At 34.4% G+C, this 13,036-nt stretch overlaps 1 pseudogene; it reads left to right on the top strand.

Moving 5' to 3' along the window:
* The first annotated feature begins 439 nt into the window (after positions 1 to 439).
* Positions 440 to 4,103, top strand: LOC146929577 (uncharacterized; annotated as a pseudogene).
* Positions 4,104 to 13,036: the final 8,933 nt, after the last annotated feature.

Raw genomic sequence — 13,036 nt, 5'->3', positions numbered from 1 at the left:
AGAGAGAACAAGAGAAAACAAATTGAAGATCAAAGGAAACGAAGACGAATCAGGATTTCGAACCTTCAATTTTGTATGAATGTGTTGCCTTTTAAGGTTAATTTCCTCTTCTTCTTCACGAATCTGAAGTTAAAAAAACTCATGTTTGTTCTGATTAGGGTTTCAAAATTTTGCTAGGGTTTTGAAAAATTTCTAGGGTTTTGCAGATTTGGATGATTTTTTGTAGATTTTAAGGTTCTGTATGCATGGATTTGATATTCTATTGTATTTGCCCTGTTCAAAAGTTGATTTTTGTCTGTTGTGTTTAATGTTTTGAAGGAAATAAAGTATGGTTTTATACTATTGTGTTGTGTTGTCTGTGGTCCATTTTTTTCGATTTCTGTGCACATATTTAATTAGGGTTTGTTCTTTTCTTTCCTGCCTTAATGGCTCAAAACATATGGACCAAGTGTTTGAGTGTGTCTTACATCATGCTGGGGACTTTAGTTGTTTTAGTGACCCTGAGTATGTAGGTCCAGAAGAAGTACTTGAATGTGATCCAGATGTTTTCAGCTATTTTGCTTTGTTAGCAACCTTAAAAAGATTAGGTTATATTAGTCTGAAGTCTTTGTGGTATTTTGATCCTACTATGGAAGATGGAATGGTAGCATTGAATGTTAACATAGGGTGTAGAAGGATGCATAATATTGCATATCAGTTTGATAGGGTCCATTTGTATGATGTTCACCCCATGTCACAACTTGAAATTATAGAGCTTAACCCATTGATAGAATATCCTATGATGTCACCACCTGTCCCACCTGTTAGGAATGAAACAAATGAAGGTCCCACTAGTGTAGGTCCCACTGCTGAGGGTGAGGGTTCAAATGCTGATGGTGGTGTAAGTGGTGTAGGTCCCACGGTTGAGGGTACAAATGTTGAATGGCCTGAGTTGGACTTAAATGACAATGGCCCAATGATTGATGAGAATGAATTGTTTGGTGAGTATGATAATGGGCCTGGATTAGGAGATGATGAGACACAGACTGAAGTTGGACAAAATAGTCATGGGCCTGAGCTAGAGAAGGAAACTGTGAATGTGAGTGAGCCACCAATGGAGGAAACTGTGAATGTAGGTGAGCCTGGGCTAGGGAATGAAAATGACTTTGGCTTTGACTTTGGGTTAGGGAATGAAAATGCGGATCTGGCTGGTGAGAAGGAAGACAGTGCCCTTGATGTACATTTTGGTGAGTCAGAAGATGAGGTGGGAATAGCAGGAGACTTAGACAGTGAGGTAGGTGGAATTGAAGTAAATGTGGATTTAAATGCTGAGACAGAGGCTGTGAGGGTAGAGGGTGAAGTGACCAATGTTGACAATCAAACTGAAACTGAACTGGGTGAAGATAGCCAGGACAAGGGGAAAAAGAAGAAGGGAGGAGCTTCTTCTCAAAAGAAGAGTAAAACTGGCAAGGGGAAAAAGAGGAGAGGGAGACCCAAGTAAAAACAACCAGGACAAGAACCTGTGTTTAAAGATGACATTATTGAGCAACTACAAAGGAATGTTAACATTGAAAGTGAAGCAGGAGTATCATAGACTGTAGTGGGTGATAGGGGTTTAGATGAATTAAATGAAGTCAATTCTGATGACTTAAATAATGGATCTGAGAGTGATGAGGATGGTGTGAACAGAGCCAAATTCCCAACTTTCAAAATGCCAGATAAAATGAAGGATTATAAATGGGAGGTTGGAACATATTTTGTGTCAAAGTTAGTTTTTATGGAAGCAGTGAGGACTTATGCAGTACACTCTGGAAGGGCAATAAAATTTAGAAAGAATGATAAAGAGAGAGTGAGGGTTGGATGCAAGGAAGGATGTCCATGGGAGGCATTCTATGGTAAAATATCTGGTGAAGAGACATGGCAGTTGAGAAACGTTTACCCAGGAGATCATGAGTGTGACATAGACTACAATGTGAATTTGATGAATTCTAGATGGTTAGGTGCTAAACTTCATTCAAGGGTTAGAGAGAATAGAGATCTTAAAATTTCAACTATAATGGAGAGGGCTCAGAAGAAGTGGAATATTCAAATGGGTAGGAGCAAAGCATATAGAGCAAAGAAGTTTGCAGTGGAATTTGTTGAAGGGAGCTTTAGAGATCAATAGACAAGGCTGCATGATTATGCTCATGAATTACTAGGGTCTAACCCCCATTCAACTGTCAAGATTACATCAACCCCATATGAAGGTTCAGAGGCTGACCTAGAGAACCCAAATGCAATAGTTTGTCAATAGTTTGACCTAGAGAATGTATGTATGCTTTAAGGGGTGCATGGATAGCTTTTTCAAATGCAGAAAGATCATTGGGCTTGATGGTTGCTTCCTTAAGGGGCCTTATGGTGGAATGTTGATGGTTGCCATTGGAATGGATCCAAATGACCAAATACTTCCAATTGCATTTGAAGTTGTTGAAGGAGAGACTAAAGAGTCCTAGAAATGGTTCCTGGAGCTTCTCATAAATGATTTGGGAGGTACTGAAATATGCAGAACATACACCATCATCAGTGATCACCAGAAGATATTGTTTATAGCTTTTTCAGTTTTGTTTTTTGTATACATTTTGTTTATGCCTCTGGTTATAGTAATTTCTGACAGGTTTTTGTTGTATTGTGTCAATTAGGGACTTTTACTAGCTATTGATTTGTTTCTTCCTGAGGTTGAGCAGAGGTTTTGTGTGAGACATCTCTACAACAATTTTAGAAAGAGATTTCCTGGTAAAAAACTAAAAGAGTTAATATGGAGAGCTGCCAAAGCTACATACACAAATGCTTGGGAAAAGGATATGAAGGAAATAAAGGCTATAAGTGAGGAGGCATTTAACTATCTGTGTGAAATAGATCCAAGACATTAGACTAGGTCAATGTTTAAAGGTGACTCAAAGTGTGACACATTGGTGAACAACGTTTCAGAAGCCTTTAACTCTGTGATTGTGATTCCAAGGTCGAAGTCAGTTGTTTCCATGATGGAGGATATAAGGGTTTATGTCATGCAGAGGTGGGAGAAGAATAGGCAGAAAATTACAAGGTTTGATGATGGTGCTATTATGCTAAATATCAAGAAGAATCTAGAAAAGGAATCATCCTATACAAATAACTGGGTAGTAAGGTATCATTTGTATAATGATTGTGAGTTTTAAGTTTCCATTTGTATGTTGATTAAGTTTTTTGTAGATGTTGTTTTCTTATGCATTAAGTTTCTGGTTTATTTTCTTAGGCAAGGTGGGGATCATGATTTCCAAGTGAACCATTTATCAAGTTCTGGAGACAAGTATGTTGTTAACTTGCAGCAAATGGTGTGTGACTGCAGGAAATGGTACTTGACAGGACTGCCATGCTGTCATGCCATTGCTTGCATGAAACATAAACATTACAACATTGCTGACTATGTGCCATCCATTTACAAGAAAGAAAAATATGTTGAATGTTATTCAAACATGATATATCCTGCCAATGGACAAAACTTGTGCATGAGGACTGAATATACAGATCTTCAACCACTAGCTATAAAAAAAAAACCCGGGAGACCTAAAAAGAAAAGAAGATTGGATGCAAGTGAGCTCCTCAGAGATAGTGGACAAATGAAGAGAGCATCATATGGAATCAAGTGCAGTAGGTGCAAGCAATCTGGACACAACAAGTCAACATGCCCACTGCCTCCACCTCCACCTCCACCTCCTGAATTAGAGACTCAAACTCAAGCTTCTCAGGTGCCACCATCTCAGCCTCAAGCACAAGTTGAGACTCAAACCAGTCAGCCACAGGTATGTCAAACTCAAGCTACTCAACCACAAGTTTCTCAGAGTCAAGCTTCTCAGGTTCAGGCTACTCAGACTCAAGCTACTCAGAGCCAAGCTTCTCAGAAGAAAAATGCATCAACTAGGAAGGGAAAGGCTAAGGCTCCAGTTACTCAGTCACAAGGTTCCCAGATTCCACCAACTCAAAAGCAAAATGCTCCAACTAAGAAGAGAAGGGCTAGTGATCAAGTTTCTGCTACTCAACCAAAACAAGCTGCAAAGCCAAGAGACAAGGGGAGAAAGAAGGGAGGTTCTGCAACTCAGCCAATTTAGTATTAGGCAATTTAGAATGTCTTTTTTTGGTTATCTGATAATAAGAACTTTTGACTGTCTGCCATTTGTGTGCTATTAAGTGTTATACCCTAATTTTGGACCTAAAAATACTTGATCAAAATGTTTTTTCATATTTGATATGTGTCTATTATTCTTGAGTGATTGCAAATTTGATATTGTTTACCCTGATATTTTACTATATTTAGCTGCATGTTTTACTGTCTTTATTTTGAAAAATTTTCAATTATGACTTTGTCTATGTTTCCTTGCATTTTAAACCATCCAAAGGGTCTTTCTTGCATTCCAAGTTATTTGAAATTGTCTCTGATCAATTGCACATTTCTCTGCATTTCATTTCAATGTGATTTGCAAAATTCATAAAAAAGGGGCATTTTAGTCATTTCCTATGTTAAATTTCCTTTTAATCTTTGAAAATTGTCTCTGAGTCTTTTCAATTTGCTTGAATAAAATCTCGCTTTAATTCCCTGTTAAAAACCATTTTAAAATTGCATTTGAGTCATTTTGAGTCATTCTAGTCCCTAGGGGCATTTTGGTCATTTCGCATAAAATTTTGACAGAGAGAGGTTACTTTGAAGTACCTCATTTGTGTAGTTGGTTCATTTTAGTCCTTTTGTTGATTTTATTTTTGGTTTCACTTTACGTTATTTTCAAAATTACATTTTTTAACCAATTTTATTAATTTTTCATTTTAGTCCTTTTTGGTTAATTGCAGTTTAGTCCTTGCTTTTTTGTTAATTGCAAATCTGTCCAGAAGTTAGTTACAGGTCCAGGTCCACATGGCATTTTCTCATTGGTCCAACCATCACAGTCATCAGCTATAAAAGCCCAGTCATGGTCAACATCACAGTCAGAATTCAGACCCCAATAATTCAGTTACACATCATCAGAAACAGATTTCACTTGTTCTCTCTCTGCATTTTTCGATCAAGCTCCATCAAAAACCACAAAAATCTCAAGAACATTCAAGAACACTCTTGAATATTCATTCAACCTCCATAACCAAATCATCATCACCGAACCCTAATCCAACCAATTTCCAGAAATTCATCACTGTAATCGATCCAAATCACCACCGTAATCTCATTCATACTCAAAGTTTCCAGAAATTCATCAAACACAACACAAAACCGAATCACAGTAGCAAAATCTGTGAAACGATTCGCACATCAACAATACCGTAACAACAACTTTCAAATCGTAACAAGAGTGAAAAGAAGAAGAAAGATCGAACAGAGAAGAGAAAGGAAAGATTCTCTCCAATTTATTTTCGGATCCAAAGGAGCTTGTGGAGTTTTCATCTTCGTTTGTCTCCTTCTCCGAATTCAACAAGAGGTAATATCGCTTTCTTGTTCTTTGTGTCTTTTGGAATTGAATTTTGGTTCGAAACTTTGGACTTAGATCTAGGACGTTGTGTTTGTGTTCTTGAAAATTCAAGTTCGAATTCGTCATCTCCGCGAAAAAGGATTTTTAATTTTGTAAAAAAATTCGAAATCGGAGAAGTTTTGAATCTCCGGCGCCGGAAACGGTCGGCGGAGGCACCTTTTCGCCGGAGAAGACGGCCGGTTCTTGAATGTTCATCGGAGAAGAAAGAGTGGAGAGGAGAGCCTCTCACTCTAGAAAATTTTAGAGAGAGAAGGATTGGGAGAAAATGAGTTTGAAACCGGTTCAAACCCTTATATACTGCCAACAAACCGGGTTGACCCATTCTTGGACCGGTCCAATCTCTCCCTAAGCCCAACAACACGTTTTTCTTGCTTCTGCATGCCTGTGTGATTATTTTGCTGCGCGCACCCCCCTGCTTCCTGCTTTTCTTGATGAAAGTTGCCGTTTACACCTCCTGTGTGTTTTTTTTTTATGTTAAAATTTCAAGAAAATTACTATTGGTTTTTGATGCTTTTTGATGTTTCTTGATAATTTTTGCATGCTAAATCTTGGTTAAAAAATGTATGGGAAAATATTTTGTTCATTGTTTTTTCTATGTTAAAATTTTGCTAAGAACTCGTGAGAAAACCTTTGAAGATTTTGTAAACTTTTCTTGTAAGTAATTTTGGTGTTTGAGACCTATCTTTTGGAATAAAATCACATGTGAAAATTCATTTCAAAATATGTAGATATGCTCTTGTTTTTGCTTACTTTTTGTTAAGTTTTTATGACATTTTGATGTGATCTTAAGCTTGGATTTTGGCATATAATTGTGGCTTTGGACATATAGTTTTTGGGGTGAATTTGCCTATCAAATGTGATATATGCTTGCTGTTTTGAATTAATGTTTTTTATGAACTTTGTGTTGTAAATAATGCAAAATGCTTTTGTGAAATAAAAGTGCATAAAGGGCTTGAAAACTTTATAATTTTTGGCATGTTAACTTTCCTTGATTCTCATGTATGTTTCCTTGGAATAAATCACTTGAAATTTCTTAATGTTGTGAGAATCTAGGTCTTGAGCTTGCTTTAGAATTATATTGAATTTCAAGTCCTTTTTGTCACTTTTTGCTAAAATTGTTAGTTTGCTTTACTTGCAAGTTATAATTGTCTTACTATGCATTTGTTATCTTTTTCCTATATCATTGGTACTACTAACCCCTTTTATTTCATGTTTCATGCATTCCATAAGCTCATCTTATCTCATATTCTAGCTTAACTTTCTTGCAATTTATATTTCTTACAAAGGCTTAGCATGTAAAAACTTAGGGATTTTTGTAATTTTCTTTATGCTTTTAAATTCTTGCAAAACCGTAGCATGTAAACTAGGGCATATGTAAAGGACAATGGACTCTAGTGATGTACACCGACACAAGCACCGACACATGCACACATCACATGGATACTTTAGACGTCTGCCTAGGGAATGTATGCTTTAGATGTATGCTTAGGAATCACGATACTTAGAAAAATTCTCTTTTCCAAAAAACATGAACAACTTCACTCAAATAATTTTTCCAAAGAAACCTTGGGATCAAAATCCCATTGAATTTTCCCTTTTACTTTCTTAAACAAAAAACCTTAATGAATTCTAATAATACTTAGACCTTTTTGCAAAATAACTAATTCCACCTCACATTTTCCAAATCTTATGCCCTTGAGGCCTCTCTCTCTTATTCTTTAAAATTCCATTTTCAAAATTAAAATCAACCAACAAAAACAAAAACATTTTTTGGAAGTGAACTACATGGAGTTTGATCCCCTAAAAGGGTATGTAGGCAAGAAGTCAAAACTTCTCCAAGTCCAATAAAACAAAAATTCAAACGCCTTCTTCTCCCTCCAATTCTTGACTTAGTAAACTCTTAGGTGTAAATATCATTTTTCAAATAGCATTTAAAAATAAAGCGCGCTCGTAGAAAGTAAAGGCGGTTCCTATAGGATACTATAGTCGTTACGGGTGCCTAACACCTTCCCGTAACGAAAACAACTCCCGGACCTCGATTCTCAAGGGTTTTTTCTTATTTTTCCCTTCCCAAGAAAAAATGAGATATCAAAGGTTAAAAAGGTTCAAACTTAATCAATGTTTGACACCCGAAAAACGAAGATAAAACATTAAGCACTTTTGACTGTCTGCCATTTGTGTGCTATTAAGCACTTTTGACTTGTAGGCACTTATAAGTTAAGTACTGTTAAGCTATTAAGCACTTTTGACTGTCTGCCATTTGTGTGCTATTAAGCACTTTTGACTTCTAGGCACTTATAAGTTAAGTATTGTTATGATATTAAGCTATTAATGTAAGATGTGCTATTAAGCTATTAATGTAATATGTGCTATCAATGCAGTTATGAATGAATGTATCTTGTGTTATAATGGACTTTTGATTCACTACTTATGATACCTTCTTATTTCTTAAATTTGCAACTATGTCAAATACTGCACTTACAGCTTATAACCTTGTTTCATGTTATGTGCTATAATGCACTTACAACTTAAAAACATATTCAAGACAAACCATTTCATTTCATAGATCATAATCAAACCATTTCATTCATCAACAACAATTTCAAACATCAACAACAATTTCATTCATCAACAAACCATTTCATTCATCATAATCACAACATTACATTCATTCATCATAATCAAAAGATTACATTCATTCTTCAATCCATTACATTCATTCATCAACTTTTCCTATTTCAAATAAAATACACTCAAAATGGAAGTGGTTTTGCAAACTAAAATTGTTCCTAAGACCAACCCAATCCCAAAACATACAAATCCAAAAAGCAGTGCCATTAACAACCATTTTCGTGTTCTTGATAACTCAATCTTCAACTTCTTAATTTTTTACCCTTTTTTTCAATCTTCAATTCCCTTTCATCAATAAAATCATATTCAGCAACCAACTTAAAGTAGCTGCAACCTTTGTCACTAGCATTCATGTAGTTTCTGCAACCCCAAAATTTCTTCCACAGTTAGGATTCAAAGCATCAGTAACCGTTCGAACTACACTTGATTCTCCACACCTATAGCTCGGATTTTCTCTTCTCCTCAAACTTGATCCAACAGATCCATATGACTGCTCGTGAATCCACAATGTTTTTGATGTCTGGCTTGACATTTCAGGTGAAGGTGATGCTTGGTTAAAAATTTTCTGGGTCTGGGTCGCGAAATGAAGAAGAAGAATTGAAGGTTGTGGCTATGGTGAGGGTCACGATGGAGAAGAAGAGAGAAGGAGGAATGGGACAAATAAAACCCTAATTTTTGACATTTGATCCCCTTTTATATTGCTGACAGTGATTTGCCATGTCCTCAAGTGATTGGTCAACCTGGAGAGCCACCTGTACAAAGTTAACGTTTTTTGAAAAAAGTTAACAGAAAGGACCAACTAAGTAAACGGAGGAGGACTTACAGGACCAAATTGACACATTTAGAAGTGAGAAGAAAAAATAAGTTAAGGGACCTAGGGATGTATTAAGCCTTTATTTTAATATTATATTTCAATATGTTTTTTTTTCTTCCATTTAATTTAATTTAATTTTTTTGAACCGGTACATTTAATGTTTTTTGAAGGAGGGTCCATTTAATTTTATTATTTTTTTTAAGGAATTTTATTATCTTTTTATCACTTATATATCGAATTCAACATTATAATTAATAGCAGAATAAGGCAAATGCGCAACAAAAAAAAAATCATAAAATAAATCCAACAACCAAATTAAATCCAAAAGTATAAAATAAGTCTTAAAATAAATAAACTCAAGAAACAATATAAATCGAAAAACTTAAAATAAGTTCCAAAATAAATCTAAAAGCATAAAATAAGTCTCAAAATAAACTAAACAACCAAGATAAATCCAAAAGCATAAAACAAGTCTTAAAATAATCGCAACATCTACATAATTCTTTTATTAAGTCAATCAACTCGAAGTCAATCGTCCTCTAAGTTATGAATATGTGGTGCACCCCCTCCTCCTCATGTTGTCGTCATAGCATAATTGTTTCCAACGAGTTAAGCAGGCCGCCTCGCCCCGTTTTTCAACGAGACGAGCCGAGCCAACTATGAAAAGCGAGTTCAAAACTTCGACTCAACCCTCCAAAAATTGCGAGTCAAACGGGCCGACCCGGAGGGTCAAGCCCGTTTTACCATCCCTAGTTTTAGTTGGCTTAAGATTGGATGTTGTAGGAAAAAAAATTTGATATGATGGTGTTGACTTGAGATATTAGAGTGTACTTTTTTAAAGGTTTCTGGTTCGATTCTCTCATGTGTCAATTCTAATAAACTAATTTATTTTCTTATAATATATATATATATATATATATATATATATATATATATATATATATATTTCACACCATGTTTCTTAAAATAAGGTATTAAATAATATTTACAAGTTTGCCACCTTCTACTTTTTTTCATATTTAACACCAGTTTATTCTTAAAATTAGGTTTTGAAGGTTACCACTAAAATTAAAATTTTTGATATATTTACAAAATTGCCAACTTAACTCTATTTCACACCTCCTTTTTATAAAATAGGTATAATATAAAGAATCTTATGTCAATTTTGCACTAGTGAATACTCATTAGGTAGGATTCAATACATGGATACAAACTGGGATCAACCAACTATATTATGACTCTACTTTGTAGTGTTCTTATGATGTGTTAAACATTTGATTATTACTATTAAAATGCAGATATTATGTTATTAGACAGCAGTTACTATTAAGAAGTTATTCAATAAATAGGGAAATCAAATGAAAAATCAATAGGAATTTTATTTGGAACTGGATATTGGATTGGGAGAGACCAAGCTCTCGAATTCTTGGAGGAAGAGATCCAAGACTCTCAATTTTCTAGGGAACCCATTGTATTATATAGAGGTAATAGTCACTTTGGTCCCTGAATGTGTAGCAAGTAGTCATAATAGTCCTTCAATGTATCAAAATTCTAAAATAGTCCCTGATTGTCCACTTTGTTAGTCAAAATAATTCCTTAATACTCACAATAACTCTTTTTATATAGGGACTAAAATGACAATAAGTAAGTACGTATAAGGACTAATATGATAATAAGTAAGCCTATTGAAGGACTAATATGACAATATTAACGAAATATTTTAATATCAAGGACTATTTTGACTAACAAAATGCACAATCAGGGACTATTTTGAAATTTCGATACATTGAGGGACTATTGTGACTATTTGTTCCTCATTCAGGGACTAAAGTGACTATTTCCCCTATTATATATTCCTATTTTGTCATTAATAAAAGTAAGTTATTTCTGTTATACTTCTATGTTTGATACCAGTTTCTATCATGATAATTCAGAGAATGCATCTTAAATAACTTAAATATTAAAGCTTGTTTGCCTTTAAAATCTTTTGAGTCAAGTATATGAAAAAAAATATAAATTTTTATGTTCAAGGGACATTTTGCACATAAGTGCGAAACTTCAATATGGTATTTGCAAAACGACATGTTGACTAACAGAAAAATTTGACGGATAGGGTAAATTGATTAACGTTGTGCAATTTTAGGGGGTAATTGAAATTTTTTTAATGTCAGAGAGATAATTGATGAAACTTATAATGTCGGGACTAATTGTCTATTTACTCCAAAATTAACACTAATTGTCGTTATTCAAATAAACTCATGGGTAGTGTGCATTCTTAAATGTTGTTGCGTATACGTGGTGCCCGTTTTGGTCTTCATCCCCCCATTCCATGGCATTCTTGATTGTTTTGTATTAATCCACATGTTTATTTAGGTGGACCATTTTTCCTAACAAATCCACAAGTTTATATTCAAGAACAAAGTTAATGTATTAAAAAACAAAATATATTTATTATTGTTGGTTCTACGAAAGTTTAATGTCAATAATTTAGAGTGTTAGAAACCACACTGGAAACCCATTGTTTTGGAACACGCTTGGAACACGAGAAGTCTTATCCAAACAATATTTTTCTGAGAGTAAAGGAAGCTAAGAGCATTATCCATTTTAGAGTAAGAGCAAGCACATAAGTGATTTTATACTTTCTTGATATTTTTTTTTTTTAAAGACCGCTTACACTACATTTTAACTTAAAACTTTAAATTAAAGCATTGAATGCATGAATATTCTCACATATATAATGTAGAACCTTATTTTCATAGAATGTAGAACTCTTAACAAGTAAGTTTAAACCCTATCTGCACTCACACGACAACAGATTACAACCTTCTCTCTCATATTTCTCAAAACTTATGTGTGTAAAGAGTACTGCAATTTTGAGAAAGAAATTAAAATCACTTTTTTCTATGCTATTTATGGATGATATGGAATTTGGACTCACACCATTGAAATAATCGACCATGCTTATGAAGCTAATTTGTCTATGTGTGATAATGGTCAGTGTCATAAAGTATTGTCACCATCAACCGAAGCTACTACCTCTCAAAAAAAAAAAAAAAATCAACCGAAGCTACTAGCTTATGAAGTGGTAGCTACTAGCTTAAATGCAATACGTGTGGGGAAGACGAAGACCAATAGAAGTCTACTCCTTTTAGGGATGACAATAAGTACCCAATAGGTAGGGTACTATAGTACCCTTCCTCATACCCTTGTTTGTAAAAAATGTTCGTACCCGAGCCTCTATTCTCGTGGGTAACAACTTTAATGCTCTTCTCCATACCCTATGGGCACCTAAGTGCCCATACTCGTACCCATTACATGCACATTAATTATAAAAAGACAATAAAAAACGCCACAATTGAAATGAAACTATGATCCAATTTTTTTTAAAATAACTGATAAAATAGTAGAAATCGTAGTATTTATCCAAATAAAAAAACATCCAAAATATTCCTCAAAAATTAAAATAAAAACATTCAAAATACATATAAAAAAGAACATGCTTAAATAAGCATCAAATTGATTTAAATCATAAATTTGTAGCTTGTGAGTTTATGATGGCAATGAAACGATTACCGTATTAGTTTTTAGGTTTATGTTTATACTTAAATAGCTAAATAAATTAAAAAATTGTACACCAAAAATATTTAAAACATTTATTATATTATATAAATATGTATATGCGGGTTGCGGGGCTGGGTAGTATAGTACCCTTACCCGCATCCATACCCATATAAATTTGCGGGTAATTATCCGGACCCAAACCCATATCCATAAAAGTGGGGTTTTACCCTACCTATCATGGATATTTTTTGTGGGTGTCCATCGAACCTAGGTCCAACTGACATCCCTAACTCTTTTGTACTCCTCCACCATCAAAACAAAGGCATGCGCTTATATCTGTTTATTTGGCCATAGACAATAGTAATAAAGATATTATTTTATTATTATTACAATTTAAAACATAGGATAAGATAGGTTGGATCAGATGCAATAATTTTTCTACCCTTTTTTTGGAGAGAAAATTTTTCTGCCCTTTGAAAGCTATATTATTCAATGTGTACATCCACCACTATAGTCCTTGCAT

This window comes from Medicago sativa, chromosome 4 (assembly GCF_051527215.1).
Source record: "Medicago sativa cultivar Bolivia chromosome 4, Bolivia_mono, whole genome shotgun sequence".
In the NCBI taxonomy this organism is placed as follows: domain Eukaryota; kingdom Viridiplantae; phylum Streptophyta; class Magnoliopsida; order Fabales; family Fabaceae; genus Medicago; species Medicago sativa.
Note: the sequence above shows the minus strand (reverse complement) of the source record. Positions and strands in the feature narration are given on the sequence as shown.